The 14,686-nt window shown below is 47.3% G+C and overlaps 1 non-coding gene and 1 pseudogene across 1 annotated transcript; one reads left to right on the top strand and one right to left on the bottom strand.

The window, feature by feature from the left end:
• The first annotated feature begins 1,196 nt into the window (after positions 1-1,196).
• On the top strand, positions 1,197-1,268 carry TRNAW-CCA (transfer RNA tryptophan (anticodon CCA)). Its single transcript has one exon. It is a non-coding gene; the product is annotated as a tRNA-Trp (tRNA).
• A 7,984-nt stretch (positions 1,269-9,252) lies between these two features.
• On the bottom strand, positions 9,253-9,793 carry LOC132511460 (ferritin light chain-like; annotated as a pseudogene).
• Between the last annotated feature and the right edge of the window lie 4,893 nt (positions 9,794-14,686).

Raw genomic sequence — 14,686 nt, 5'->3', positions numbered from 1 at the left:
TATGTAATACATAAGTAAATGGAAGAGAAGAACCAGTTCTTTCTCACAGAAGGATTATGTTGATAAATGTAGACGGAAAAGGCAAAAAAGAAAATGACCCTGAGGCAAACACTGCAGTCATAGTTGTCGCAGTCACGATGGATGCTAAAATTAGTGGGTGCAAGGTTGAAGAGAAACAGGATATTTGCATAGCCTGAAAGCGTTTACCCCCAAATATTTATTAATTACCAAGGGGGAAATAGTAGCATACAGTGGAGGACCACGGCAGAAAGTGTTAACTAAATGATTTGTTAGCATCCTCAGTAACAAGACCCACTGACAACGCGAACTACCTGGAACCGGTGCTGAGAACGTCGTTTCGTTGGGGCCGGGGGAGGATGTGAGGGGAAAGGGATGGATTTAAAGTGACATATACGTCGGAACGCCACTCCAGTGTTTGCTGATGCATATTTGGGTGATAAAACTGTAAACAAAAGCAAAGAAGTTCTTTCCGTAGACGTCGGGGTTGGCTGCAGGTGGAGGCAGAAGGCAGATGTTAGGCTCTGCGGGGGTGGCAGGTCTGGTGGTGGCAAGGGTTTGTGATCCTTCCATTAAATATCTTAGTTTTGTGCCCTTTTCTGCAGCTGCTGTACTTTACAGCAAAGAAGCTTTAACAAACGCGGATGGACACTTGTGTATACCTGGGAGGAAGGAAATCTGGAAAGAAATACATCAAAATGCTTTACAGCGGGTGGTGGGATTATTGATTTTAATTTTTCTTACAGTCTTCTATAATGTTCGAATGTTCAAAACTGAGTTTTATAAGGGGGCGGGAGAGCCGGGGGTGGCGGGAGGGGTGGATACATGAGCATCTATTTTTTGCTAAGTTCCGAAGTCACCTCCCAGGTGTGCCCGCAGAGTCCTGGTTTGGTTTCCCCCTTTAACCATGCCGGGGGCGGGAACTCGGTCCTGCACGCACCCTCACCCCCCTTCGCCGGCCCGGGTTCGGGTTTTGCAGCCGCTTCCCCGCCCGGACCCGACGTAGCCGGATTGGGGCGGGGATTCCGGGGCTCGCACAGCCGCGCCTTCCGCCCGCCTCTCGCTCCTTTTCAGTTTGGCCTGAAATTCGCTCGAAAAGCGAAAGATTTGTACGGTGAAGTGACCTGGATGAGCGGGAAGAAAGAGCCTTAAAGGATCAAAAGTAAGGCAGCCTCTGTGACCTCGTGGCGCAATGGTAGCGCGTCTGACTCCAGATCAGAAGGTTGCGTGTTCAAGTCACGTCGGGGTCACAATTACCCCTTTTCCCACCAAACTAACTGGGGACTTCGGGCCGCTTAGGATTTCATCCCACGGCTCTATTCGGGTCTCCGTGCTCCCTACTGCTCCTCACCGAGGTTCAGAGGACGAGCCTTAGAATTTCTGTTTCATCATTTTCATATCTGACGGAGGTGATTTGGGAAACTCCTGGAGGCGCGAAGCCAACCGGCCAATGCCACTTCTCCTTGTCACCCAAAAAGCCACTTTAAAAGAGACCAACAGCACAGTAGAAGACAGGATGAAACAGTTATTGGAAAATGAAATGTAAATTATTTTTAAACATATGAAAGTAACCTCTTTCATAATAAGAGAAACGCAAATTAAAATTCAATAAATTATTTTTAACCTGTGAGATTGTCTAACCTATGATCAAAAAGCTTACATTAAATCGCATTGCTCACATCCTTAAAGCTACAAAGAACAGGACCAGAGGAAATTAAAATAATTAGAAAAGAATACTTTTCAGCCAGTTTAGAAAAGTTTTCAAGTATATTTTTCAATATTGCTTCTGTTCCTTTTGCTCCAGACTTTTTCCAGGAATGCATTCACCCTTCCATATGGTGGATAATTACCACCAAGTGGGAGGATAATCATGCTTCTCTATCCTCTGCATCTATAATCTTCTCTCAAAACGTTTTCTGTTTTCATATTTTCTCTGCCCTTTGGGCGGTCTTCTCAGACGTGTCCACCATCTGGAATTCCATATTCTGCAACTTAAGAGAGCCCTGTGATCCTACCATATTGTCATTTCAGTTTCCAGGGTGTCCCCTGTCTTTAAACTCAGTCAGTTGCCCCATAAGGCTTTTCACACCTCATTTCAAAGAAGCCACATCTTGGAGGAAGCCTCTTACTGTTTCTCTGAAGAAAATAAAATAAAAAATCCTGAAACTTCCCATCATTTTCAGTGGTATGCTTTTCTTCTCTCAGGAACTACTCTCTTTTTCTGGTTCTGCAGAATTAAAAAGACAAAAACAAACAACAATTTGCTTTTCTGTCTTACTCATACTGTGAAATTACTCTTGCTGATCCTTTAAAATCTGTTCAGACTCAGTGTGAAGCAACAGATGGGGCTGTGCTAACGCTTGGCCCTGCTCTCTGTTCACTGGTGTGGGTCAGATGCCTTCTCAGATCCACTGGCTGGAGGACAGGCTGGGGCACAGCGCCCACCCCGTTCCCAATGCTCAGGAAGGTGTCCCCTAGGGCTTTGTTGCAGTGACATTTTCTCCTCTCCTGTGAGGTTCCCTTGCTACTGTGAGCCAGTGAAAGCAGTACTTAACCCTAGAGATCCCACATTTCAGTGTGAGTTTCAACTTAAATGTCTTAAGTGGATCTTGCCTCTTTAGCTAAGGCAGAAAACAACACATTTCTATTCACTTAAATCTCCTAAGAGTAACATTTTAATTTAATGCCAAACAAATACTCTGAATTCCCTGAGATTCTTTTTCTTTCAAGAATTTTACATTCAATCTATTTTGTAGATATTCTAGCCTAAGAATTTTTTCTAAGCAAACCTTATTAATTTTAAAGTTTTAATGGTGTCCTTAAAGTTTCTTATGTGAATTGATAAAATTCTCTTTTCATATATTCATAAGTCAAATTGTAAAAGGTTGTAAAATTGTCAGATAATATATTACCATACAATCTCATCTTTATTATAAGGAGCAGATTTTCAGTCATCAGTTTTAACCCTCAGCTCATTTATTTCAGATGAATAAGCACTTGCCCCTCCACATTGAGAAAACAAAGGCAGCATACATTTTTAGAAAAACCGGGGCAAGGGTATTTTTTGTGGGTAAAGTATCACTTCTTAGACAGAAAAAGTAGGGATGAAGAGGAAGAAAAAGAAAAATTGCCTTAGACTTAATTTCAAAGGTTTATTCCACCTGCACCAATGCATCAGATATTTTTAAATTTTAAAATTTCCTAGAGATTATTCTGTTCTGTTAATCTAGTTGTACATTCCTGCTTCACACGAAGCTGGCTGTATTGCTTTATTTTAAAAGGAAGGTAAAACTTAAAGACAGCACAGCCTTGCCACAGATACAGTATTTGATAAATTCTTTTGGCCCATTGTCTCTCCCATTGAAGGTGCTTCCTTACGTCAAGCCAGATAGGCCCTGGGACACTGCCCCTGGCCCGAGAGATGCTCTCCTGCAGAGGCTGAGCCAACTGCATGGTCTCCAAGGAATTTGGATTGGAAGCAAATGGGACCTGCTGTTTGTTTCAGAGGGTGTTCTGAACATGTACACGGTGAGCTGAGATCATACAATGACTTTGTTTCCTATCATCCCTTAAAAAGATATTCAGTTTCTCTCTTTTGTTTTTGTTTTGATGGTTAAAACAATTTGGGTTTTATTGTTTTTGCTAAACAGGACTAAAAATTTTTCATTTTGAAGGCAGGGCTTGAATTATTTAATTTTGATCCACTTCATAAAAAAAGAAAAAAAGGAAGGGGAAACAGATCATGGCCAAGAAAAACAAAAAATAGTCGTTAGGGACTTCCCTTGTGGTCCAGTGTTAAGACTCCACGCTTCCACTGCAGGGGACACAGTTTTGATCCCTGGTCGCGGAACTAAGATCCAGAATGCCTCATGGTGCGGCAAAAAGAACAGGGAACGGGGGCGGGGGGGGAGATTTTATTTAACAAAGAAAAAAGAAAAAAAATAGTAGTTAACTCCCCACCCCTGAAGCTCTAGCCAGTCACATGAGCATCACCCACTTCCCACGATGCCATGACGCCTGATATTCAGATGGTAGCACACTCTACCCCACGGGACTGCCTTGAAGGCACAGGGGCAGTAAGTGTCAGTTTAGCAAAGATATTCAGTCTCTAGTTCTCCTTCTCATGGATGAGGGAGCCAAAGGGGCTGAAGAGAGTGAGGGGCGATTCCATGACTTTTCTGGTCGCTTTGTGATAAGAAACACTCCCCCAGGCTGTGAATATGACAAGCATCCTATGTAATAGTCAAGTCTCTGAACATGAATTAAAGTTGGGGTCCCTTCCCTCCTGGTCTTGTACTTCTGGTTTCCGTCCACGGCTTGCTAACGGGTGTCTCTGACCCCTTCTGAGTCAGAGCAGGGGAGGAAGGATAAACAAGCGTGCAGGGAACGTCTCCACGTCAGTAGGTCAGTAGTGTCGTCAGCAGATGTCCTACTCTCTGGAATTTCGAGAGACTCCCTCAGTGCTGAGGATCCTTCTGAATTTCACTTAGCCCTGGTGAAAATACTATTTCAGCTGGTTGCTGTCTATTGGGGCAACATTTAGGACTCTCTTCTAGGAGATGTGATCAGCCCTCCCGGCATCCCTGTGGATAGCAGCTAAGAGGAACTCCCCTCAACCCCCCACCCCATGCACATGAATCATGTCTAGACCATGGGAGGAATTCATGCATCTTTTGTCCCCAAATTTGTGCTTTAAAAAGTGTGCAGACACCTCTTCCAACTCACCATGAACAGCTAGTCTGGCCAGCTCTTGCCCCTTAGGTTTCTTAAGCAAAGATATACATCAGGCCACTGAGTCCCCAAACCCCAGGGGGACACATATCAAGCTGTCCAGGTGGCCTGTTAAAACCTCTCACTAGGTTTGAACTATGGGACAAGCAACCTCCCCACCATCTTTCCTCTGTGAAGCTGTTTCCAAACGTTTAGAAATCCTCTTCAACCCTTTCTAGGAGCCCTTTGATACTCTCAGTATAGGTGAGGAACTTAACAATCCCCTAACAGTTTCTCAGCCACTACTTTTTTTTTTTTTCCAATTCTGCCTGGTGGCCTGCCTCACAGCTCACTTCAGGTATCTGATATCTGCTGTCTTAGATTCTTAGCAGAAACCCCCATTTTAACATTTGTTGCACTTAAGCAATGGAAGGGAAGGATGGGGGTGGGCGTGGGGACAGCCCTCTCATCTGCACAGGATTGGGGTTGCCCAGGGGTCCCGCCAGCCACACTGCTCTGGGTCGGCTCTCCCAGGGTCCTAACTTGTCCACCGCTTCCAACTGTCTCCCATCTGTCCCTGTGCGGTCAGCACGCCAGGGCCGGCTCCCTTCCCCTGCCTCCAGACTCAAGCTCTGGTCGAGGGGATGTGGACACGTTCTCTTAGGGCGCCTCCTGCCAGGACAGAGGGCGCTGTCCAGACCTCGGTGCTGAAGCACCTCGGTTCTCTCCGCCCTTGAAGGAAGTGGAGATGATCTCGGAGACGCAACAGTGAGTGGCGGCATGAAGGGAGATCTTAATTCCCGGCCCAGGAATTGAACCTGGGGAGCCTGTATGGAAACCAGGAATCCCAGCCAGCACACCCCCTGGCTCTTGCCCCCCATGAAAAACGCATTTCTCACGGAGGCAAAACTGTAAAAACAGGTACAAAGTTTATTATTAGAGACATAGCACAACAACAAGTGAGAGAGCTCACAGAGAAATTATTCGTTTAGTTAAGACAGAAGCAAGGCAGAGATGCACACCGGAGAGAAAGGGTGTGGGCATCCCCCCAATGAGGAGGAACGCAGTGAAGAGGCGGGTAAGTCACTTATATAGGGCAGGTCTTCTGGGTCTCTTTACCTCTGGCCAATTATCTGGTTTCTTTTTCCACACCTGCCCTGCCCTAAGACCCTCCCCAACATGCGTGTGCAACTTTTTTCCAAGAAGGATTACAGCCCAGAGACATATGGAACGGCCTTAGCATCACCTATTATGGGGTGGTGCCCCTTCCTTTTTGACCCCCAAGGAGCCTTTCTGCGCATGTGCAATGTTTCCCTTGCCCCAAGGATGGGAAATGTATGACCTCTTGATCTTTTAACAGGGTTCAGTCCCACTCCGTCCCTGCCATAAAAATGCCCATTGTCTGGTTATTTACCCTATTTCTCTTACTGGTTTTTATATCGAGGTGCAGATCTCGAAATATAGACAGGAGTCTGGTCATAAATATGTAGTTCTGGAGTCCGTGTGTCTCTTGCTTCAGGAAATGTAAACAGGGGGCTGGTAATGAATGTCCTGATGGAGCCCATCTTCTTCTCACCCCAGGAGGTGTGAACAGGAGGCCAGTTGTAAATGTCTAGCCTGGAGCCCATCTGTCTCCTGCCTCAGAGCCTCAGCCTGCAGCAGCCTCCTTGTCCCCGTGGCCCGCCCTTCAGACCCAGCCATGCGGGCTCAATAATCCACGGCCTCAGAGCTTCCGACCAGTACCACCAGGCCTTTGAACCGTCAGCATCTCCGCAGGAGGTCCAGTCTTCCCTAAGGAGGCCTGGAGAGGGCCGGTGGCTTGGCAAAGACTCGCAGGTGAGAACGGGAGGAAATCCCAGTCCAATTCCCCAGAACAGGTAGGAAGGCACGCACCTTGGACGTTTTCACCACCGGCTCAGGCCTTTCCTGTGAGTTGTGAATAGGGGGCTGGCCCCACGGGAGCTCCTCCCACTTTCTAGGGACATAACCCTTTCCACAGGCCTCAAGAAAATCCCTAAATTCCTCACAGGCACATTCCATGCAGTAAAGACACCTCCACATCTAGTCTGGGTGACTCCCAGCTGCGTGGACATTCACACCCCTTGTCCCCAAGCCCAGGCAGGGAGATGCAGGCAGGCATCCCTGATGAAGGGCATCCTTGAGGGAGTAGATGGCAAGGTTGCCCTGAAAGCTTCGCAAAATCTGATAGCAGTGATGTTGGGGAGCACGAAGAAGGGGCAGCGGCCACTTCAGAAAAGAAGGGCCGATGGGAACCCAGAATGAGCAGCCAGGTGGGCTCTGGTGGCCACTACCCAGACTCCACTGGACTCACCAGCTCCACAGCCCAGGACCTCCCACCTCCTTAAGCAGTGTAAGGGATCATTGTGGAACCAGGTAAGAGAGGTAGACCAGGTCATATTCAAGGGAAAGGGGTTTGAGAGGGCATCCCAGGGATCCTGCACCTGGCCCTCAGGAACCTGGGCAAGGGTCCTGTCCTGGCAGCCCTGGAGTTTCGCGGGGGGGCCTTGCCCAGCTCCAACTACTGCTAGTGGCTCTCCAGTCGGAGGCTCCGCCTGGTGTACACAGCGGTGCTTCACAGGCCTCAGGACTGTTGGAGCATCCCAAGATGTTTGGCAAGATAGAGTATCTACTGACTGCTGATGGGTGTAGCCAGACCCATGCAGCCTGCAGCTTTCTTTATCCAGCAGACCAGCTGGGATGGGAAGAGGCACTTCAGGAGTCCTAAGTAAGGGAGGCTGACACTAGCATTAAACGGGCTGAAAGCTAATTGAAGTCTTCACCTCATCTATGGGGACCATGTTCAGGACGCATAGGGGTATACAAGGGGGCAAGTCCTTTGTGGAAAAACACCTGATCGTCATCCATTTCCAGATGGTTATTTGAAATATATGATTTTTTTACACCCTAACATAGAACACATTGATGGTACATTTAACAACGTTTTTAAATTTAACTTTTTTGTGTGTTTTTCCCCCTAGCTTCACTGAGGTATAATTGACAAATCATTTAGCAAATTTTTTTTTTTTTTTTGCGGTACGCGGGCCTCTCACTGTTGTGGCCTCTCCCATTGCGGAGCACAGGCTCCAGATGCGCAGGCTCAGCAGCCATGGCTCACGGGCCCAGCCGCTCCACGGCATGTGGGATCCTCCCGGACCGGGGCACGAACCCGTGTCCCCTGCGTCGGCAGGTGGACTCTCAACCACTGTGCCACCAGGGAAGCCCTAGCAAATTTTTAAACAGCAATTTTAGTTACATGCTTGGCCATCATTACTCCGCAATATAATAGCTCTGAATAATCATAAAATTTAAATAAAATTAACATACAGTAGTAACTCCCTCACTGTTTTGTTTCATTTTCCTTGGTTTATGAGAGCCTTACTCTTAGGGTTTAGTTGTTAGGGTAACAGGAACATGGGCAGAATATCTAGAATTGTATTCAATATTGTGATTTAGCTGATAAAAGCAGTAGGAGCTCATAGGCGAAGACAGACTGAGAAACATTCATTCTGACACCAGGTAACATTCAATCTGCTTTGCAGAATTCTTCACTCCCAAATGCAGACAATGGCCCTCGGAATCTCTGATCATATATCCTTTGATGTGTTGTCTTCTTGTGATCACTACACTTGAGAAGAAACATCATGGCAGCTTGTCTTTCCTTTTATGCGGAGTCAACCAGGACAGATATGGATGTATTTTTCTTCCACAGCTCAGAACCATGTTGCAGAAAGACATAGTTGAGACTAACAGGGAGACTGCCCACCTGAAACACAGGTATGGGATTTTGACATTTTTTTCAGGGTGTTTGAAAATTTTAAGGCTAACTTGTTTAGTATCTAGTAAAGGGCTTTGTTTTGTAATTTTTTTTTTTTTTTTTTTTTTTTTTTTGCGGTACGCAAGCATGTGGGATCTTCCTGGACCGGGGCACGAACACGTGTCCCCTGCATCGGCAGGTGGACTCTCAATCACTGCGCCGCCAGGGAAGCCCTGTTTTGTAATTTTTATTCAAGTCATTCTGTCTATATTCAGGAGAACTGGAAATAATTTTTTAGATGACAAGGCTACAAGAGAAATGCTGGATTAACAAACTAAATCCAGAAAGACACCTCCCCACCCTTCAAGAGGCTGGGAGACTTTGTGAAGAGCACCACTTTCTTTCCTGGGAAAAATCTACAAAAATTGCTCTCTGGTCCAATGAGCATCATTGTTATGCTGGAAACAAGCCCAAGGACTTACTACAGAGAAAATTGTCTCACAGTGGTGACCAGACACCAGACTGGCTCTTTGGGCCTGTCCCCTGGGAGCTGCGGAGAGTGCCCCCTGTCCTAACAGTGAAAACAGCCCCACACACAACCTGCTGGGCTCAGGGTTACTCTTTTTTTTTTTTTTTTTTTGCTGCAAAAAGCTTTACTGTTTCCCTTTGGTCCAAGACTTGGGAGAGGGCTCCAGGGCGGTTAACAAGCTGCCCAGTGGCTGCAGAGAGAGGAGCTCCTCAAAGGCCGCTTAGCTCCAGAGCCTCCTAGTGCTGCTTGAGTCTGAGCCTTTGGAAGAGATACTGGCTTAGCCCAGCCTGGGGCCCAGCCAGCCTGCGGAGGTTAGTCAGGTGGTCGCCCACCTTCTTGACGAGTTTCACCTGCTCATCTAGGAAGTGGCTCTCCAGGAAGTCGCAGAGGTGGAGATCTGCGCGGGTGGGACCCAGGGCATGTAGATCCAAAAGGGCCTGGTTTGGGTTCTCCATGAGAATGGTGGCTTCCATTGCATCCTGGGTGTTACCCCACTCATCTCGAGATGGCTTCTGCACGTCCTGGACGAGGGCGAGGCAGCCGCACTGGTTTTGCATTTTCAAGACACGCTCTATGCCCTCACACTTCTCCTTGGCCAATTCGCAGAAAAAGTGGCCTATGCCCTCCAGAGGCACCTCATCGCGGTCGCAATAGAAGCCCAGAGAGAGGTAGGTGTAGGAGGCCCGCGGATGCAGGTTGACCAGGCGGTTGACGGTGGCTTCTATCTCGATGGAATAATTCTGACAAATCTGGGAGCTCATGGTTGATTCGGTAATAAGGAGTTAAGCTCAGAAATGGTGTTGGTTGGTCCCAGTGGCCAAGGATAGCTTGAGTGGCTGATTCTGAAGATTGCGACTGGAAAAAATGTTGGGGGGTGGTCGGAAGCTGGAGCAAGGGGCGTCCCTGTGTCTGTTCCATCCAAACACTGTTGAAGCAAGAGACAGATCTGTGGGGACCACCGAGAGCACAACTCAGGGTTACTCTTTATGAAGGGACTTGAGTAAGTGTGCCTCCCGGCTTTCAGTAAACTGTTTGAAAGGTTCTTTTTCCTTTATTTGAAAAGTCTAACACATGTTTTACGAAGTGGGCTGTCTACCCAGAATAATGAAGAAAAGTTTCTTAATTAGTCTTTGGGGATAAACAGTCACGATGGGGTCCTTCAAGAGAGAAAACTGAAATTAATGAACAATTATTTAAGATTGTCACTGGGTCGTGAGAAATTGCCAAACATGTCAATTATATCAAGTGAAAACGAGATAAGGTAAGAAGCATATGTTTTAAATGTTATTGATGACCTTGCTTCCAGTAAAGCCAGGAGAGTAGACATATAAGTTTTCCTTTGGTATAAACTAGACAGGATGTTTAACACCCCTACTTTCCAATTTTTCAATGTTTTCAAGTAGTTTAACGTTACAGGGAAAGCGAAACATTAAAAAATGTATAAAAGCACGTCCAGGGGAGCGCTTGTTTCCCCTCCCACTTCCAGCTCATATTGGGCTCGAAGGGACCAAGATTCTGTCCGTTCCTTCACCCCCGTCTGCGTTTCTTTCTCTGAATTTTATAGAATACTCCCTCACATGGGCTTCCCTGGTGGCGCAGTGGTTGAGAGTCCGCCTGCCGATGCAGGGGATGCGGGTTCGTGCCCCGGTCCGGGAAGATCCCACATGCCGCGGAGCGGCTGGGCCCGTTAAGCCGCTGGCCGCTGAGCCTGCGCGTCCGGAGCCTGTGCTCCGCAACGGGAGAGGCCACAACAGTGAGAGGCCCGCGTACCGCAAAAAAAAAAAAAAAAAAAAAAAAAACCCACAAAACTCCCTCACGTTATGAGTACGACGTTCAAACGCCTCAGTGAGCGCTATTATTGTAAAATAGGTCCTGGTACCATGAGAAAGTAAAGAACGAAACACACAAGGGAATTCTAGAAAAACGAAAGCTTCTGCATAAGAAGCCCGGAAGCGCATTCTAAGCTTTTTCCTCCTGGTGCACCAGACGCCCTATCCGCGGCCGGAACACGCATGCGCTCCAGGAGGGTCGGAAAGGGCGGGGTTCGCCCGCCCTCTTGTGGCCAGAGGCGGGCAGCGCACAGAGGCCGGCCGCCTGCTGAATCACTGGAATTGAATTTTCAGTTTCATCTAAATTACCTAAATTTGTGGGCGTACATTGTTCATTGCACTCTCTTATAATACTTTTCATTTATGTAAAGTCCTCAGCAATGTCTCCACTTTCCATTCTAATTTGATTATATTGCGGTTTTCCTCTGTCTTGGTCAGTAAAAGTAAAGGTTAACCTCAACCTCCGGATCAACCAAGCCTTTATCCCACTGGATTGTATACACTGAGCACCACCCTGTCGAGACGCCTTGTTGTCCTCATCGCTCTCAGAAGGTAAAGCACTCCCTCCACTCTCCCACCCCCCTTCCACTCTGGCCTCACTGCTCACTGAGGACGACTTGTCTCTGAGGTTCAGTAAGCAGAGTTCTGCAATGAACCCCTACCGTCGGCCCCACAGAGCTTCTCAGTGACGCTGGTGAACCCTCCTACCAGCACATTCTGTATCTCAACGGAGGGTCTTCCCGGCCTTCCAAAGAAGCAGAGCTTGTACATTTTCCAGCCCTACATCCTCTGCTTGCTCTGGATTGCCCACTTCTCTGAGCCTAGCAATTCTGGCATCTCTGCTCAGCAAAGAGCCATCTATTTCTCCAAGCCACCAAAAGCCCTTCTTGCAGTGTGTTAGCACCACCTCCTGGCATCCTCAGCAGAGCGTGTAAACACTTATCACAGAAGTGTGCTCCTTTCCAATACACTCTCCAGCACTCAGTTATGTGTTCTACACTCCGTGGTCCAGCATCCTCGGGATCCAGACCCATGCTCTCCTGGTTCCTACAGACACAGATTGGCCAGGCCCACGGCAACTGAATCTTCCTCCCTTATCAAACCCAGCGTTTCCCTGGTCGACTTTTGTAGTGACTGGACCCTAGTAATTGGTCTAGTTATCAGGAGGGGAGGAAAGAGTAGACTGCACCAGTTTTATCACAAAGTGGAGGCCTTAGTCTGCATCATCTTCAAACAAGACTGGGAGGCGTGGGTCACATTTGCAGGCCCAGAGGGACTGGTGTTTCAAGGTGTTTGCCCACATCAACCTGAATGTCCCCATCCCAAGTCTCAGGGTTTCCTCCTTTCCAAACAAGGTCCTGACCTTGACATAGTAAACTTTCTGGGATTGAGAATTCAACTTATCTGCAGTTATGCTACTCTTACATTTTTGCCATCAGGCTTCAAGAAGCCCTCTGATTTTCACACTTTCCCTTTACTCGGTGATTAACCACCCTCCACCTGTCCTTGTCGATGGCTCCCAGTAATAGCCACTCAATTCCACAGTCTGGAAAATTGCGACCTCCCCCAAACTCCTAAAGATCTAAGATGCAGCACCCACCAGCGGTTCCCTCCCATCAATATCCCATCCTGGTTCAACACCAGGGACAGTTTTAATGATTGTGCCACTACAGCCTGACATGTGCTATCAGTAGTCCATCAATCACAAGTGATAGGGTCCTCACTGACGGCAAGCTGACGAGTGATCTCTCACCCAAATCCCATCTTAGAGTCTGCTTTCCTAGGATCACGGCTGGTACCACTTGTCATAGGGTAAGATTCCATGGAAGCAGATTCTGAGATGGAAATCGCGTGCAGAGGTGTTATTGGATAGCGTTCTCTAGAAAAATACCTATTAAAAAGTGATACCTGGAGGGAAGAGTGGGCGGAGGAAAAAGTTGAACTGCTGTACAATTGCAACAGAGGCCTCATTTGATTCTACAGGGAACTCAAACTAGGATGGCCCTTTAGAGAGACTGCAAGTTGAGGCAAGGGGGCAAGGTCTTTGAACCCCTGCAGCGAGCACCACTGGAAGTGGAGTGCCCCTGGGGAGGACGTGTGACCTGAGAGGGGCAGCTCCCTTCAGCCAGGACAATTCCCAGGGAGGTATTCACACACTGGCAGCTGGAGGAATGGGCGCCCCAGCCCTGAAGGGGGACCCTGGCAGCCCATCACAATGTGCCCTATCGGGTGTACTAAAGTTTCCAGGTTCAGTTGTTGATTTCTCTCTGCAGGTATATCAGTTATTGCTTGGTATCTTTTGAGGCATTATTTTTAGAGATATATATTTATGATGGATATATCTTCTGTCAAGTTTTATAACTTTTATAGGTAGATGTCATGCTTATCTTTTCCTAATGATTTTTTAAGATTCTATTTTGTCAGACATTAGGATTATGACTTGCATCAGTCAGGGTTCAGCCAGAGAAGCAGAACCAGTAGGTCATACATACTAGGAGGGTTTTTTTTTGTTTTTTGTTTTTTGTTTTGCAAGGAATTGGCTTACTCGATTGTGGAGGCTGACTAGGCAAGTTCAAAATCTGTAGGGCAGTCTGTCAGGAAGGGCAGGCTAGAAGCTTTGTCCAGAGTTTCTTCTTCATCTAGGAAGCCTCAATTCTGCTTTGAAGGCCTTTCAACTTATTCATTCAGACCCACCCAACTTATTTCAGATAATCTCCTTTACTTAATTCATCTGAGTTTATGGGCTTTAGCCACACCTACAAAATACCTTTACAACACCACCTAGGTTAGGGTTTGATTAAACAGTGGGAGACTTAGCCTTGCCAAGTTGACACATCAAAGATCATCAAACTACCCAACTTTCTTGTTGTTCAAATTTGTCTGGTGTGGTTAATATTAAGACTCTCTGACACTCCACCCATCATGAGATGGGGTCTACATCAGACTCCACTTGATTCTGCACAGACTTGTGACTGCTTTGACCAAGAGTACAATGGAAGTGATGCTTTGTGACTTCCGAGGTTATATCATAGTCAGCTTTGGAGCTTGTCTCTTGTTCACTAGAACACCTGCTCTTGAAGCCCAGAGCTGCCATCTCAGCTGCCGGCTGAGTCCTTCATGCCGAAAAGGCCACATATAGGCACTCTGGTCATATCCAGGCTGAGCTCATCTTTGAGCCATCTCAGCCAGAAGAGGAGGCATGTGAGTAAAGAAGACATCTTGGAAGTGGACCCTCCCGGCCATCAAATCATCTCAACTGAGGTTGCAGACACAGTGGAGCAGAGAAAAGCCACACCCACTGTTCCCCTTCCAGATTCCTGACCCACAGAATCCAGGAGCATAATAAAATGCTTGTTCTTTAACTCCATTAAAGAGTTTTGCCAACATTATCTAACGTTGGTTTGCCAACACAGCATTAGATAATGGGACCCCCTGAATGTTTTTCTATCCTTTTATTTTCAAGCATTTTATGCTGTGAGTCTTTCATAAACAACGTGACGCTGGATGTTGTTCTTTTTTCCGATCTGAGAGTCTCAGAATCAGATTCCTGCGGAGGGACTCGGAGACTTTACGAGTGAATGGTTATGAGCAGTAAACCCCAAACCAGCACTTCGGCTCTTTCTGCCTTAAGACCCACATCTTCCCTGTCCATCCTTCCTCCGTGAACTCTGCCACCAGGTTTTCTCTGGTTGATTAGCGCGGGGCTCCAACCGCCCCCCGCCCAATCCGCATTCCCTTCCCCCAGATGCTGTAGCTCCCCGACCTCCCTCCCAGTCGTCTACCAGACCTGACTCTGCTCAGGCAAACTTTAAAGTTCCCTCAGAA

The sequence above is a fragment of the Lagenorhynchus albirostris genome, chromosome 20, assembly GCF_949774975.1.
Source record: "Lagenorhynchus albirostris chromosome 20, mLagAlb1.1, whole genome shotgun sequence".
Taxonomy (NCBI): domain Eukaryota; kingdom Metazoa; phylum Chordata; class Mammalia; order Artiodactyla; family Delphinidae; genus Lagenorhynchus; species Lagenorhynchus albirostris.
The sequence above is the reverse complement of the archived record's forward strand: the minus strand, read 5'-3'. Positions and strand labels throughout refer to the sequence as shown.